Source organism: Pinus tabuliformis, chromosome 7, assembly GCF_031772625.1.
Source record: "Pinus tabuliformis cultivar Carrire ecotype Pingquan chromosome 7, CPIR1, whole genome shotgun sequence".
Taxonomy (NCBI): Eukaryota; Viridiplantae; Streptophyta; class Pinopsida; order Pinales; family Pinaceae; genus Pinus; species Pinus tabuliformis.
This window is the reverse complement of record NC_142293.1, coordinates 2,008,671,673-2,008,685,827: the sequence shown is the minus strand read 5'-3', so window position 1 is coordinate 2,008,685,827 and position 14,155 is coordinate 2,008,671,673.

The window sequence follows — 14,155 nt, the reverse complement described above, 5'->3', positions numbered from 1 at the left end:
ACTGCTGAGGTTTTTGAACTCTTAAAGAGTTTCTTAACTTCAGCTTTATGTGGACAATCTCTCGTCCGATGATCCTCATCGCATATATGACACCCCGCAGGGGGTTTCCTTTTTCTCCCTTTCTTTTTCTTCTTGCCCCCTGGTTGCTTCAGTTGTTTGCCCTTGTCGGCCGACACGAAATTTACTTCCGAGGCAAGAAGTTCCTCATTTGCATTATGACTAGAAATCTTACAGGAATTTTTAGATGTAGCCTTTGTTGATTTCGTGTCTGTCGTGCCAATCACGCCATCGCCGGAATGAGAGTCATTGTTTGATTTAGGAGGAGGAGGAATTGAGAATTCCGGTCTAGGGGCGTCAGGTATTTTGTCATAGAGCGTGCCGGACTGAGTGTAAATCAAGTCTAGATATTGCGCACGAGCGATAACTTGCTCTTCTGTTACGACTCCCCCCTTTGCCACATTTTCCGTGATGGAAGGTATTAATGACTTGATAAACCATTCAGCTAAGAGCTGATCGGGGACGTACGTTTTTACCATCCTACAACGACGTCGCCACTCATGTATATGATCAGATATGTGAGTGGCCGTTGTCTGTTTGAAGTTGGTAAGAAGTTCTGTTCCCGTTTCGTACCTTATTGGTAACTGAAAATGGGTTAAAAAGGTTGTGGCTAAGGTACTGAAGTTGTCGAACGAAGCTCTAGGCAATTCGATGTACCATTTTTCCGCCAGACCCGTTAACGTCCTCTGAAAGAGGCGAAGTCTTATCGAATCATCATTTAGGGTGTTTGATGAACACCACAGATGAAATGTCATCACATGATTCGACATATCTTCACCCGGATTTCCATTAAATTTAGGAATATCTGACGGAAGTTTATGCGGAATCGTTGGCCACTAAGGGGCATAAGCAATTGGATCATTCGTCAGCCGGTTTAGATCTGGTAATTCTAGAGTTGCTAAAAAGGGCAACTGTTGATTCAGGTTAGGCGAAGCATACCCAGGATAAGATGGAATCGCCTGAGCAATGGGTCTTTGCATACCAGCATAATGTATTTGATGTTGGAAAATTTGACAAGGTTGATGGGCATAACCATTATAATATGGTTGTTGATAACTGCTTTGGAAATGCGGTTGCCCATTACTTACAAAGACTTGTTGCTCAGGTCCTTGATATGATTGTTGGAATGGTGGTTGTTGAGATTGAACCAGCCCTGGTTGTTGGACCATTTGTTGTTGTCCAATACTGGATGATTGACCAAGATGAGGATTCACAGTACTTTTTTGAGCCTGAGTCACTCCAGATAAGGAGGCACTAACCTGAGGTTGTGATTGAATCGTTGAGACAAGAGGCTGTTGTATTGCAACCTGAGAAACTTGGGGTTGACATACAACAGGTAACGCTTGTACTTGCGATGCAGTCACCATAGCAGGTATAGTGGGAATATTCGACACAGGGTGGACTGGTTGCATTGAATATACAACCCTTGGTTGTTGAGGCAGTATTGGTACCCAACCACTGGATGTAATTCCAGTTTGACCTGAACTTTGTTGTAAGCTCTCATATGGTTGTTCTCTGGGAGGGAACAATGAAAAGGCATACTGCCCTCCATATGGTGGAAATCCAGTACTTAAAGGGTAGATTGGCTTTTGAAGACACATTGGATCAATTTGTTGAGTTTCAACATAAGAAATACCAGATGATAATCTGGATGAAGAAATAGGAACTAACCATGTCGTCGTCCCTGATTGGACTCCGGCTTGTTGTTGATAACTTTCCGGGACAGATGGTATACCATCGAACATCGTTGGAGTAGCAGCAGGAGGCTCTGCCGCTGCTGCGTCGGATGACACAGTCCTGGATGTCGACGGTTGTTCAGACATATCTAGTCTATCCAAAAGATTTCCTAGCGATTATACAAGAACTTGTGATGAAGGGAGACTAACTTTGAAGATCAACGAGGGAAAGGTGATGATTATTCTGTTTAAAATAAATTTTAGACGCTTTGACACAACTTGTTTTTTCAGTTTTTAAGAGTCGAGAAAAAACAAAAGATGACTCTAGTCTCCTTCGATTTTTAATGAGCCTGAAGTGACAAGTGCTCAGATGGACCTTTTCCGTTAAGGAGTCTGAAAAGGAACGAAAGGGACTGCTCTGGAGGTCTAGGTAGAGGGAGTACCAAACCAATCGCAAAACTGTAGAATACTTTTTACGGTACGGTAGTCAATCTTCCCGAATGTTGTGTTCGGTGCATTGCGATCAGTAGGGCGGCCGACACGGCTTCCTATGGATAAAGGTTTTATGCCTATAGGGGTCTCCCAATATATACTTGACGGTACATGGGAGCACAAGTCCATACTGGCACTTATCGTCTCAAAGTGGAGGAATCACCCAACCATCAGTGAGGACAACAGTTACCAGGCTTTAGGACGCCGGAATACGTCTCTAGCCTAGACCTCTAGATGTTGTGCGTTAAGTTACAAAGCGTTGTTAAGTTCAGTGAATTTATTTTAGGTTGATATTTCTTATGAATTTTGCCTTTTGGGTTCACTACGAGATGTAGATGTAATTCCTAAAATGCAATCTAAAGATGATAAGCAAGCTTTTATCTCTTTTCAACAATGAAAATCCTAGCTACAAGGGGAAAAGAAAGACACAATCTTTTCTCAAAGAGCAAAGAGCACACTGTAAATGCACTTTTCCTAAATCAAGCCAAACAGAGTGTCAATATGAAAATGCACATGTGCATGTATTTTTTTTTCACTTTCTTAATATTGATGCCTAAAAAGAAAGTTGTTGTACAAATTTGAATTCACTTTCAAGTGAAAAACACAAACAAGCTTCTTTTCGAAATCAAAAGGTAGAGACGATTATGACACTTTATGATTTTGAAGTAAACACTTGTTTCGACACTAGAAATTCACAAATTCAAGCCAAAGGAAAAAGTAAAAGCATAATCGACTGTCAACAGCAAATAAACTTTCTCCTAAGATCAAAATCGACACTTACGACAGATCTAAATCCAAGGACGACAGTATGACTAGTCTACTTTTGCAAAGGGAAACTGTAAATGACGTAACAAACACACAAAAACAAATACAGTTTCTTTTATACAACTGAGGTGGAATTAAGGCAAAGAAAAGGGGATTTTAAATAGACACACTCACTAATCACAGGCTGCAAAAATCAGAGGCAAAACTAGAAAAAGTGAGCAAAGAACCTCAGCTAGACAGGGCTAAGCTGATCAACGCACCTGCTACATAGAGAAACTGAATTGCAATGTAGGTAGCCCTCTCGGGAACTGCGCTGAAATGCAGAGTCTCTTCACAGAGCCTGCGCTGGGACAGAAACGAGATTTCTCTCCGGGTTCTGGGTCACGGTTTGCAGTTTAATCTATGGTTTTTGGCCGGGTAAAAGCAATTAGTAATGCACAATCAGAGGGTTGATTTAAAAGAGGTTTAAGAGCTATCACAAAGGGTAATCAGATCATTTGTGAATCAGCTATTCATATCATAAATAGATCCAGTGAATGGATCGAAGTAGCAGGTGTCTACTTTGCATTTGTAAATGGCAAATGCAGTTCGATTCGCTACTTCTAAATTTATGAAACAAACAATCAGAGAAACACAAACAAACTAACTAGACACGATCCCCAGCGGAGTCGCCATTTTGTTTTTTGGAAAAGTGTCTATTCACAATGACCCTATCCCACTGGGTTGTGACAGAGACCTTAGAAACAAACAGGGAAAAATACTCTTGCATTCTCCTTTATGAACTATAAACGAAGAGGAATAGGATGAACCAACCTGTGTCTTGCGCTAGTCCTTTGATCCAATCTCTCTTCTCTTTGACAGCTTCCAGCTACATGCTCCCTTACTTGCCCAGCGTCACCAAGTTCCTGCAAGATCGCAGAAGGAGGAAACTACACAAAGACATGGATTTATATTCATAAAAAGCTTAGGATCAGATTTAAGCTAAACATACAAATATAACAAACATCAGTGATATACAAGCATGTAGGAGAAACTCAAATAGTTTTATTGATAAAACAAGAAGATCCAGGAGGAGTTACAACTGATGATCACTGATCCAGCATCAACCTCCTAGCATAGAATCCCTTCTTCACCTCCAACAAAGAATAAATCACCCAATACTCTGATATCTATCTCAAAACCAACAACAATTCTCTGCAATATACAAAATTCCAACCCCCCAACCTCTGGATCTCTGGGATGAGAGATCTATATATAGATATTTTTAGAGGTGTGAGTCAGCTCTAGGTTTTCGATTAGTGTCTTCTCTCTGATAGTTCTTGATGCCACTTGGAGATCTCATTGATCTCTTACTCATCCTTGGGCGATTTTGAGAGGCAAGTGTCCCAGGCGAAGTTTCTGGAAGATTCCATGATCATCCACCTCGCAAACTGTCTCCGCCACTTGTCTTTTCCCGTCCATCGCACCCTCACAGTGTATTTAGGTGCACTGAAATGCACTTCCCGTGTGTACAAGGTGCACTGCATAACACCCTGACCATGGAGCAAGTGCACTGATCCAGTTTTGACCAATTTTGAGTAGTTTCTAGTGGAGAACTTCTGGGAGAAGCTGTAATTTGTTGACCTTGTTCCTTTAGGAGTTATAACAACACTTTTAAGGACTTAGGATCCCTTGGTTTATGGACATTTCATGCTTGGAGCTGTAAGGCACAAAAATGTCTATAACACTCCTCTCCTGTCTCAATGCATGATAGATGGTCAGGTCCTGCATTCAACCTTCCTGGTTTCAAAATTACCTCAAAATCATATTCTTGAAATAACAACAACCACCTGCATATTCCCCCCCAAAAAAAAAAATAGGCTTATTAACTAAATACTTCAATGCAGAATGGTTTATGTACATCATGAAATGTACACCCAATAGATAGTGTCTGAATTTTTTGAGCGCGTACACCATAGCCAATCCTTTGCACTCTATTTTCGAATAATTCTTTTTAGCTTTTGACAACTTTCTGCTCACAAATGTTATAGGATGATTCATCTCTCCTTCACCAGCCTGTGTCAGCACTGCTCCCAATGCAATACATGAGGCATCAACGTGCACATGGAATTCCTTCTTCCAATCCAGGAAGACTAATATTAGTTAAGTGACCATCTTTTCCTTCAAGACCTCCAGACAACACTGACATCTTCATCCCAACAGAATGTAGAATCCTTCTTTAGAAACTTCTCCATGGGTAAGGTAATCTGGGCATAAGCCTTGATGAAGTTTCGATAGTACCCAGTATGGCCAGGCATTGTGCGCAACTGTTTAACACTCCTTGGGGCTTCCAAATTGATTATTACCGTGATCTTGGCAGGGTCCACCATGAGTCCTTGCTTGCATACCACATGACCCAGCAAAATCCCAAAGGAGACACAAAATAAGCACTTCTTCAGGTTCAGCACAATCTGATACATTTGACACATATCAAACATTAAGCAAATATTAGCCACATGGCGCTTTACTATTCTAAACACTGTCCAGTCATCAAAATATACCTCCAAGAATTTTTGAATAAATTATTTGAATGCCATGATGATTACGTGAGAGAATATCGTCAGCGCATTCTTGAGTCCAAAGGGAATCACTCTGTACTAAAAACACTCCCATTCCATCGTGAAGGTTGTTTTACTCTTGTCTTCTGGTGCAATCTTGATCTGATGGTATCCAAAGAACCCATCAATAAATGAGTAGGCCTCCTTCCCTCCAATATTGTCCAGTACCTCATCAGTAAATGGTGTTAGGAAAGGATCATGAATGCATGCATCGTTAAGATTTCTTAGATCTACACAAATCCTTATCTCTCCCTTCTGTTTCTTTTCCTGAACTATCATTGGGCTCACTCAATCAAATTCCTACACTGGTTCAATAATACCTACCTCCCATAGGGTCTTGGGTCAATACCCTAGCAGAGCAAGGGTTATCTACAAAGAAAAACAAGCATTCCATACAGCCATGATGCTAATATAAACAAACTACGTGAAAAAAGGTGCACCTGGGGGTCCTTCGTTTGGGTAGATCTAGCCACGGTCCAAACCCTCTTGGTGTTCTTTTCAATCCTTCAATCTGCAAAACAATCAATTCAAGCAAGCATAGTAGTATATGGACCAAGCATCATAAGGAAATCAACTTCATAGCATATTGAAAGTTAGTTATACAATTGAAACAACCATTCATATGTAAATCATAACATTAATATCATAAGCATGAAGAAGATTCATATCAGGAACAAGACAAGTGTTTCTTTTATAAAATACAGTAAGGAATGATTTCACCTGAGTCTTCCTTTTGCAGGCTCCAAGCGGAACCATTCTCCAGATTCGTCCAATCTCAATCCTTCAACAAGCTCCTTCCATAACTCACTCAAGGATATCTCCACTAATGGAAAGACATCATAACTCAAGGAAACAAGTGTTTCCTATAATGGGGGAAGTGCTGGAAGCACAAGGATCTTCAGACCTGAATAGGGATAATCTCAGCAGAGTGATTTTTCTCTCTCTTCTCTCCTCCCTTAGGCCTTCCCATTGAAGCCTTTTTATACTTCTCCCAAAGTATTTTTCTAGTTGGGAATTCATTCAGAACAGTTGGGCCACGGGCACTAATAGGTAATCAATAGGTAAAACCTATGATATCCACCTGAAATTAAGTAGATTTAAATTTTTAAGTGTTTTAAGACATATACGTGGGTTGGGTATACACAGACCCACGTACACACGCGTTTAGCTCAGGGAAATGTCACGTATAGGGAATAAAACACTGTTTTTTAAGTATTTGGACCAAGTCTGGAAAGAGGGGTTGCCCTAGGCCATGAGTGAAGCATCACAAACATCAAGAGTGAGATTTGGAGCTATAATAGATGCCCCCTAATATATGAGGTCAAAATGGGTACATGATGGCCGAAATGTATTACATAAGTGCATGGAAAGAAAACTTGTCAAAAACTGAGAAGGACTTCACTAGAGTTCAGCCCGACAAGCCACAAAAGGAGATCAGAAAGAAACATTGTCTGAGGCAGGCATACCTATGCTCAGAGAAACTAAAGCATGTTCACATATCAAGTACAAGCGGATCCACTAAGTATATGAGTATAAAATACTGGAAAATACATAATGGAGCATCTGATCATGATCGAACAAGTACATGTATGAATATCACATATAAGAATGTCAATGATGGTGAAGGGTGAAGCTGATAACTGATATCAAAGACTGATCCCAAAAGTACCAAATGAACATGATGGAGAAAGATGGTACTACACTGCAAACTCAGGTGCCAGCATATAGAATGCCACCATGAATGACTGCAACATATAAGGTGGAGTGGTATCAACTAGCAGCAATGGGAGCAACTGTCAAGTGAACCAATGAATGCTGATGCAACCTAAGGTTTTCACCGACCACCGTGGTACATTTTTACACTATTGGAATAAATGATCTGAAGTTGACCATGTGAGAAATCATTTGAATACTGGTCATTGATGTATACCGTTAACAAACGTGAGACTACTCACTAATAATGATAATGAGTGTCAAGGTAGCTAGTACAATCTAACAAGTGTGAATAGATGTGTTGGAGTCGAATACCTGTAAGAATCTATCAATTAGGAGACAATGATAGTTTCCCACTATCGATAGTGAAGGATCTGCCACTAATGACTACAAACCCCAAGGTACTGCCAAATGGACTCTAGATCTTTGCCCCAGAACAATGAGTCATAGTCGATAGGGAGAGATCCACTACAAGGAAGGCACTAAGGCATCCTTCATTAATCTAGCACAAGTGTAACCCGTAGGCCAATAATGTGGAAGGAATCAGGCAAAAAAAGATGTGGTAACCTGACCAAAGCACGTTTCCAGCGTACACAATATGTGGCTAGCACACGACAGAAACCCTCTGAACCAACCAATAATAAAAGCTGACACAGAGGCGAGGTATCCACCAATAGGGTCAAATGGAAACCATGGTACTGCATGAATCCCAATGTGTGATAATGTAAGCTGATGTCGAACATAAGGGAAACCACTCAGCCAAAGACCCATGATACTAATCAATGTTGAGCACAAGGTGACCAATCAATGATGAAAATAGGGCCAGGGTGCGGCTCTAGGCCTGTCCTTAGAGCAAGATGTCATTGTCGATAAGGACAAGACCCGCCAGCAAGAAGTCAATGGATACCTTCTCAAACTAGCACGAGTAAAGGACCAATATGACTGATGTGATGATAGATAAGACATTGACAAATAGGGATGGCTGACTAAAAAATGAGTCAAGAGACACTGCAGAGAGGCTGACTCGGGCTAACTTCCCTTGAACAAAATCATGACTCAATGTGACTATGTGGTAGCATATGATGACTCTGTATAAGTTTGTCATGCAAGAGGCACGAACGAATCCTCCATATGATTGGAAGAGATAACCAATCGGGGGAGAACTGACTCAATAATAGCGTTAAGGTGTACCTAAGTCAAACTAAATCCCGTCCAAATAGAGGAGACTTTGTTTTGAGTGCTTTGTTCAAGGGTGACAAGACTGACTCTAGCTGCCAACAATAAGTGGAAATATTGTCCTATTCCCGTTCTTTTTGGAATGTATAATTTTTTTGTCTTTTTCTTTAAGCTGGAAAAAGAATAAAAGAATGCTATAGTACAGTGGAAAGAACAAGTGTCGGTGAAACAAATGATCTAGTTCTTGGGATTGGAACAATCCTATGCTCAATGCAGGGAGGTGAAAACTAGTCAAAGGCACTCAAAGGAGTGTTCCTTCCACGGGTCAAGGTGTGTCAAGTTTCAAAAGTCAAGAGAATGTAAGTTTGATTTTGCAGTTGTCATGGTCAAAAGTTGGCTTAAACACGAATCCAAGTGAAGCCAGCTCAAGGCCAAAAGGTGCAAATGGTCGAAATGCAATGCAGTAGTACAACTCAACACAAAGGAGCCTCTAGGGTATAAGGCTAGAACAAAGCGAAGAAGCAAAGAGGAATGAGTCTTCATCGCATAAGTCATCACGGGACTACAAAGGACTCCTAAGCCTAGGGATGAAAAACCAACATGAGTGCCAAGTGATAACAAGGTACTAACTAGGGCACCCATGATAAGGTAGGCTCTACCACACAAGTGATGATAGTTCTAAGCAATGAGAAGGTTCTGCACCATAACTTGGTGGGGTCGATCCTAAGGCCAGAATGGGAAAGGAAACTGATAAGTGCACAATGTAGGTGGAAAAACCTAACCTATATGCCAGTTTCAAGAACCAATACTTGTCAGAATGGACCAACCATAAAAATTCCCAAAGCAGAATTCTTCCAAGTTCTGTAAACATAAATAGGAACACTAGACAAGAAGTTAATATATCCCACATATAAACTTCATATAAAATCTTGTGTTATAGAATGCAAAACTTGAAAATGCGTACCTTATATATACAATATGGTACAGGGAACCACACAACCTTGTGGCTTACGTATAATAGTTCTTCTGGACAAACCACTTGCAGGGATCAGCCCAAGGACTCCTTTGGTAGTCAAAACTCGTGACTTCAAAGAGTTCCTCCTGTGAAGGCAAATCAAGTTCTAAAAAATCATGAGAACTACAAGGATCAAAAGAGGGAATAAAGGGGTCCCATGTCCCTATAGGAAGAATCTCTTGGTCAATTGCCGGGACTAAGTCCCAAGAAGGAGAATAATAAGTCAAAGGATCCTTCTGTTATCACTCAGGTTGTCCCAAAGCTCCTTAAAGGGATACAGCCGAGGTAACCACAAACCAATCTTTGGACTGCAGGTCCTAGCCTACCTGCAGTCAGAGAGGGCTCTCTCTTTATGATTTAGCTTTGTTGAAGATGATATTAGGCTAGTTATTGAGTTCAAGGAGTTTTGTTTATGTTTGGTGGGAAGGAGGATGTTTTCAATTAGAGAGGCAATGCATAGTGTGGTAAGTTTCAAACCATTGGGCATGGAGTCATGGAGTAGGACTGCTGGTGCATTTTCTTGGTCACAAGAGGAATGAGGAGCAAGGTAGTTGCTCGTGAAACAACACTTAAGTTTAAAAGGATAGAATGAGGGCTAAGGAATGAGAGGCAACAAAGAATCTCTCACTCAGCTTAACAGAGGGAAGATGAATGAGCTCTATCTAGGAGCAGCTAAGCATTCTTAAACAACAGTCATTCATGTGTGAAATAGATCAAACATGAGCCATAAAGGAATTCATATTTATGCCTAAATCAAGAGGAAAACATTAAGAAGCCACAGAAACTGATCATAGAGTGTAGCTAAGCAAATTCTAGACGAATCTTTTGTTTTGTGACTTGAGCATGTATGAAATTGAAATAACAGAGGTGAGAAACACTTATTGATCCATATAGCAGCACATGAATTCCATCATTCACTCTTCAACCATTAAAAACACTTCAAACAGTCCATCCTCCAAGCTTTAAGCAGTCTTTGATTAAAGAAATCATATCAGATACAGAGCGAGTCTCTAGAGGAGTCATACAACCAACCAACCCTTAAAACAGTGCAGAGGGTGGTATATATAGAGGAAATGTCTACAAAATATCTATCAAAATAGATCAAAAAAGATATGTGCAATAACTGCTTCTAATGCTAAGTTCTGCTGGAAATGAATGCATAAAATAACTTAAAACAGCTGCGCATGAGGGGGCAGCCTCATCAAATGTCTCTTTAGGGCTGCACAGGGTCCTGCAGCTTAAAAAATGGACTGAAAGAGTGCCTTGAGCCACGCGCTGTCCTCTGTGTGATAACTGCACAATTAAGGAAGCAGCACTGCTCGAAAATGTGACTGGGACCATTGCACTTGTCATAAATCTGCATTAAAATCCTTTAATCTACCTTCAAGTGGTCTTGTTGCCTTAAATGGCCAAAATCTGCGAGTTGGTGAGCTATACGGCTCAATGACGGCTTGCTAGATCTACTGGGGCCATTTTGAATTCATCTGCTTTGAACCGCAATACTGATACTCTTTGCCGCTTTCCTGATACTCTTTGGCATGCACCTGGTCCTTTCTTGACCTCCGAATGCCTTTGAACTGTCCAATCACCCATTTATGGCCACTGCTCGACCTTCTGCCGCCTTTGGAGTCGTTATCTATCTTTGCCGATCAACAAATATTCTTTAAAATGATAAAATGTTGCAAAGTGATGAAAAAGGGATCGCCCACAGACCACCGAAGAGCAACCCTTCATTTGGATGTATTATGGGCCTCAAGTGATTTCAAAATAGCAAAGGAACGCATCGTTCCTTTGCAACTGGGCGGGCACGGGCACCGCATATAAAAATGGCCCTTTTTCTTCAAAGTAGGCAAAAATGCCTTTAAACGTAAGAAATCCTCGAAATTGGGCGCAGGCGGAAAACTGTTCATCTCTTTAAATTGTGGTCGTTGGATCCGGCGCGGGCCGATCCAACGGCCCAAATTTCATCGCTATATCGCATCGGGGCGGACCAGGGGGTGGCACATAAACAATCGCCGAAACTGCGCGGACCCGATATGCTATAGGCCCTTCCTTTTATTTGGAATCGCGTCTGGCCCATCGGCGATGTCATATCGGCAGATTTACAAGAATTTGGTTTGCGGACCCGAAATGCTTTATTGGCCCTTTCTTTATTTGAAATCGGGTTTGGCCCGGGGCCATATGTGATATGTAATGCACGAGGCCCGATCGCCGATCGCCGACATGCGATCGGCGATAAACAATCAGAGGCGTATATTTATGATGTTTAACATGTGACTGCTCCCTCCCGACAGCGATATCGCATCGGAGGGGGACCAAAAGGGAGATTTTGCATTGGAGCAAGGCTTTTTGATAAAAGAGAAGCTTTAGTGAAATCGGAGGGGTCTCCTTTGGCATTGCAAATGGTTTGTGAGCCATCGGAAGGGGTCCGATGGCCCAAAAAGGAAGAATTTTATGCCATTTGAGGGATTTTCATGGTTTTTTGCATGTTAAATGGCCCAAAAAAGGGGTTTATGCCTCTGAAAAGGCAAAACAAGGCAAACAGATGGTTTTATATACATATGAATGGAATTTTATGCTTTGTGAAGGAGACAAAAAGCATTTGGGAGGTTTTATGGAGTGATGAAGGGCTTTATGCATTGGAGGGAGTCCAAAATGCATGAGAATATGGTTTGAGGGGGGTAATGAGGGTTCTTGCTAAGTTTCAGGTAAACTTAGCAATTCCCGAGGATGTATATGGTTATTTTTCAACCAGGGGGAGAGGATAAGTATATAGGGGAGTTATATACATAGTTTTAGTAGGGGAAGGGGAAATAGATAGGGAGCTACATAGTAGTGTTAGTAGTTAACATGACAAGTGATAAGAAAGCGCTAAGTATGTGAATCTTAGGCTATTAAGAGGGAAAATGACTTATAGAAGGAGTATGGACATTCCTTGAGTGAAGCAGATCTTCACCAAGGCAAATGATATGGAACATGATGAATCTAAGAGGTATCAAGCAGATCTTGACCTCTTTTAGGGGAAGTTAGTGAGTGATTTGGGGAAAGAGGAAGAAGGGGAAGTTAGACATGCATTTCTTGAAGTCCTCCAACTGAACAACTACCTTCAACTTGTGATATGATAGATATAACACTTGACAATATGAAATGGATCACAAGCCATGATTCTGTAACCACAAAGCTACCTACCTGACCTACTCACCTAGCATTTTCTCTTCTTTTGGTTTGGGTGCACTTGAACTAGCATACCCAGCTTTTCATTCTTTCTTGTTGCTTGTGTTCCTATCTACTTCTACACTTATTCCAGCCAGGGGCTTAGATTAAGCTATTGAGCACCCTTGTTTCTCTACTTAACTACAAATCTGCCAAGATTAAGCTGTTTGGACAGATGTTCATTCTCTATATTCTACAACATGAAATTGAAACCCAGGGAAGCCAAGATTAAGCTGTTTGGCCTTCCCATACTTGAAAATTGATCAAAATGGATTACTCATCAAGACTGGAACAAAGCAGTGGCATTTAGATTAGCTCGCTTTCACGAATACTTCTCTGGTCATCTGTAGCAAATATGGAGCATTGCAGCAAGCAAAGTATGACATATTTGGCATGTAAAAATGTCGATCATGAAAGATGATTAACCTACCACAGCAGGAGGCTAACACCTTCTCAGAAGCATTTGAACATTGAGGATTCAATGCCACATAATTCACCCGTAGCAAGGTATAGTCTACTTGAACACTTGGAACAAACCAAGGGGTATTCTGCAGTAAAGTCGAATTAGGGTGGTAATTACCAGATGCATGCTAATCAATAGTGACAATATTCCCATTATGAGGAAAGCACATTACTCAAAAGAGTGAAGACACCACAACATTCATAGCATAGACATAATCACGCCCAAGTAGCATATTAAAGTATAAAGGGCTATCAACCACCATCATATCGATTAAGACAATTTTCCCACCTAAAGTAATAGGCAACTAAGGAAGAACACCCATAGATCCACTAGGTCTTCTATCATAGGCTAACAACTGACTCTGAGTTGTCAACAACTTTGGGGAACCCAAAGCTTTCCAAGTCAAAGAGGATATAATACTTGTAGAGGATCCTTCATACACCATACATCGATAGACATTTGTGGAATTAACTTTGACCTTTATTTGGAAAGGTGCAGTGGAAGGAAGACGAGGCTCGACAAGACTATCCCAATCAAAGGAAGCACTCCTAGAACTTGGAGGGGGAACATTCGAAGAAACCAGAATGTCCCCTATACCAGAAGACTCTATACTAGAGATCAAACAGACTCTTTTGTTAGGCACTTCACACCCCAAAAGAGGAGTGTAATCAGCCAACGATTGCATTGGCTCAACCACATTATCAACCAAAGGTTGATGGGATTGATGAGAAACCATATCAAATCTAGGAGTAGAAGTACTTTCAGACTTGGACCATATCCTTTGTACCTCTGGAATACTAGGGCATAAATGAGTAAGATGATCTCCCTTGCATATCTTACAAGGGAACTTAGGTTTAAAACTTCTACATCCAGGTTTCTTATCTATCTCCAATTCGCCAACATGACTAGCAGTGGTTTGCAGAGAGTCCTGAACATGACTTGCAGAGGTTAGTGACTCTTTGCTAGTATGACTCACAGTGACTAGACT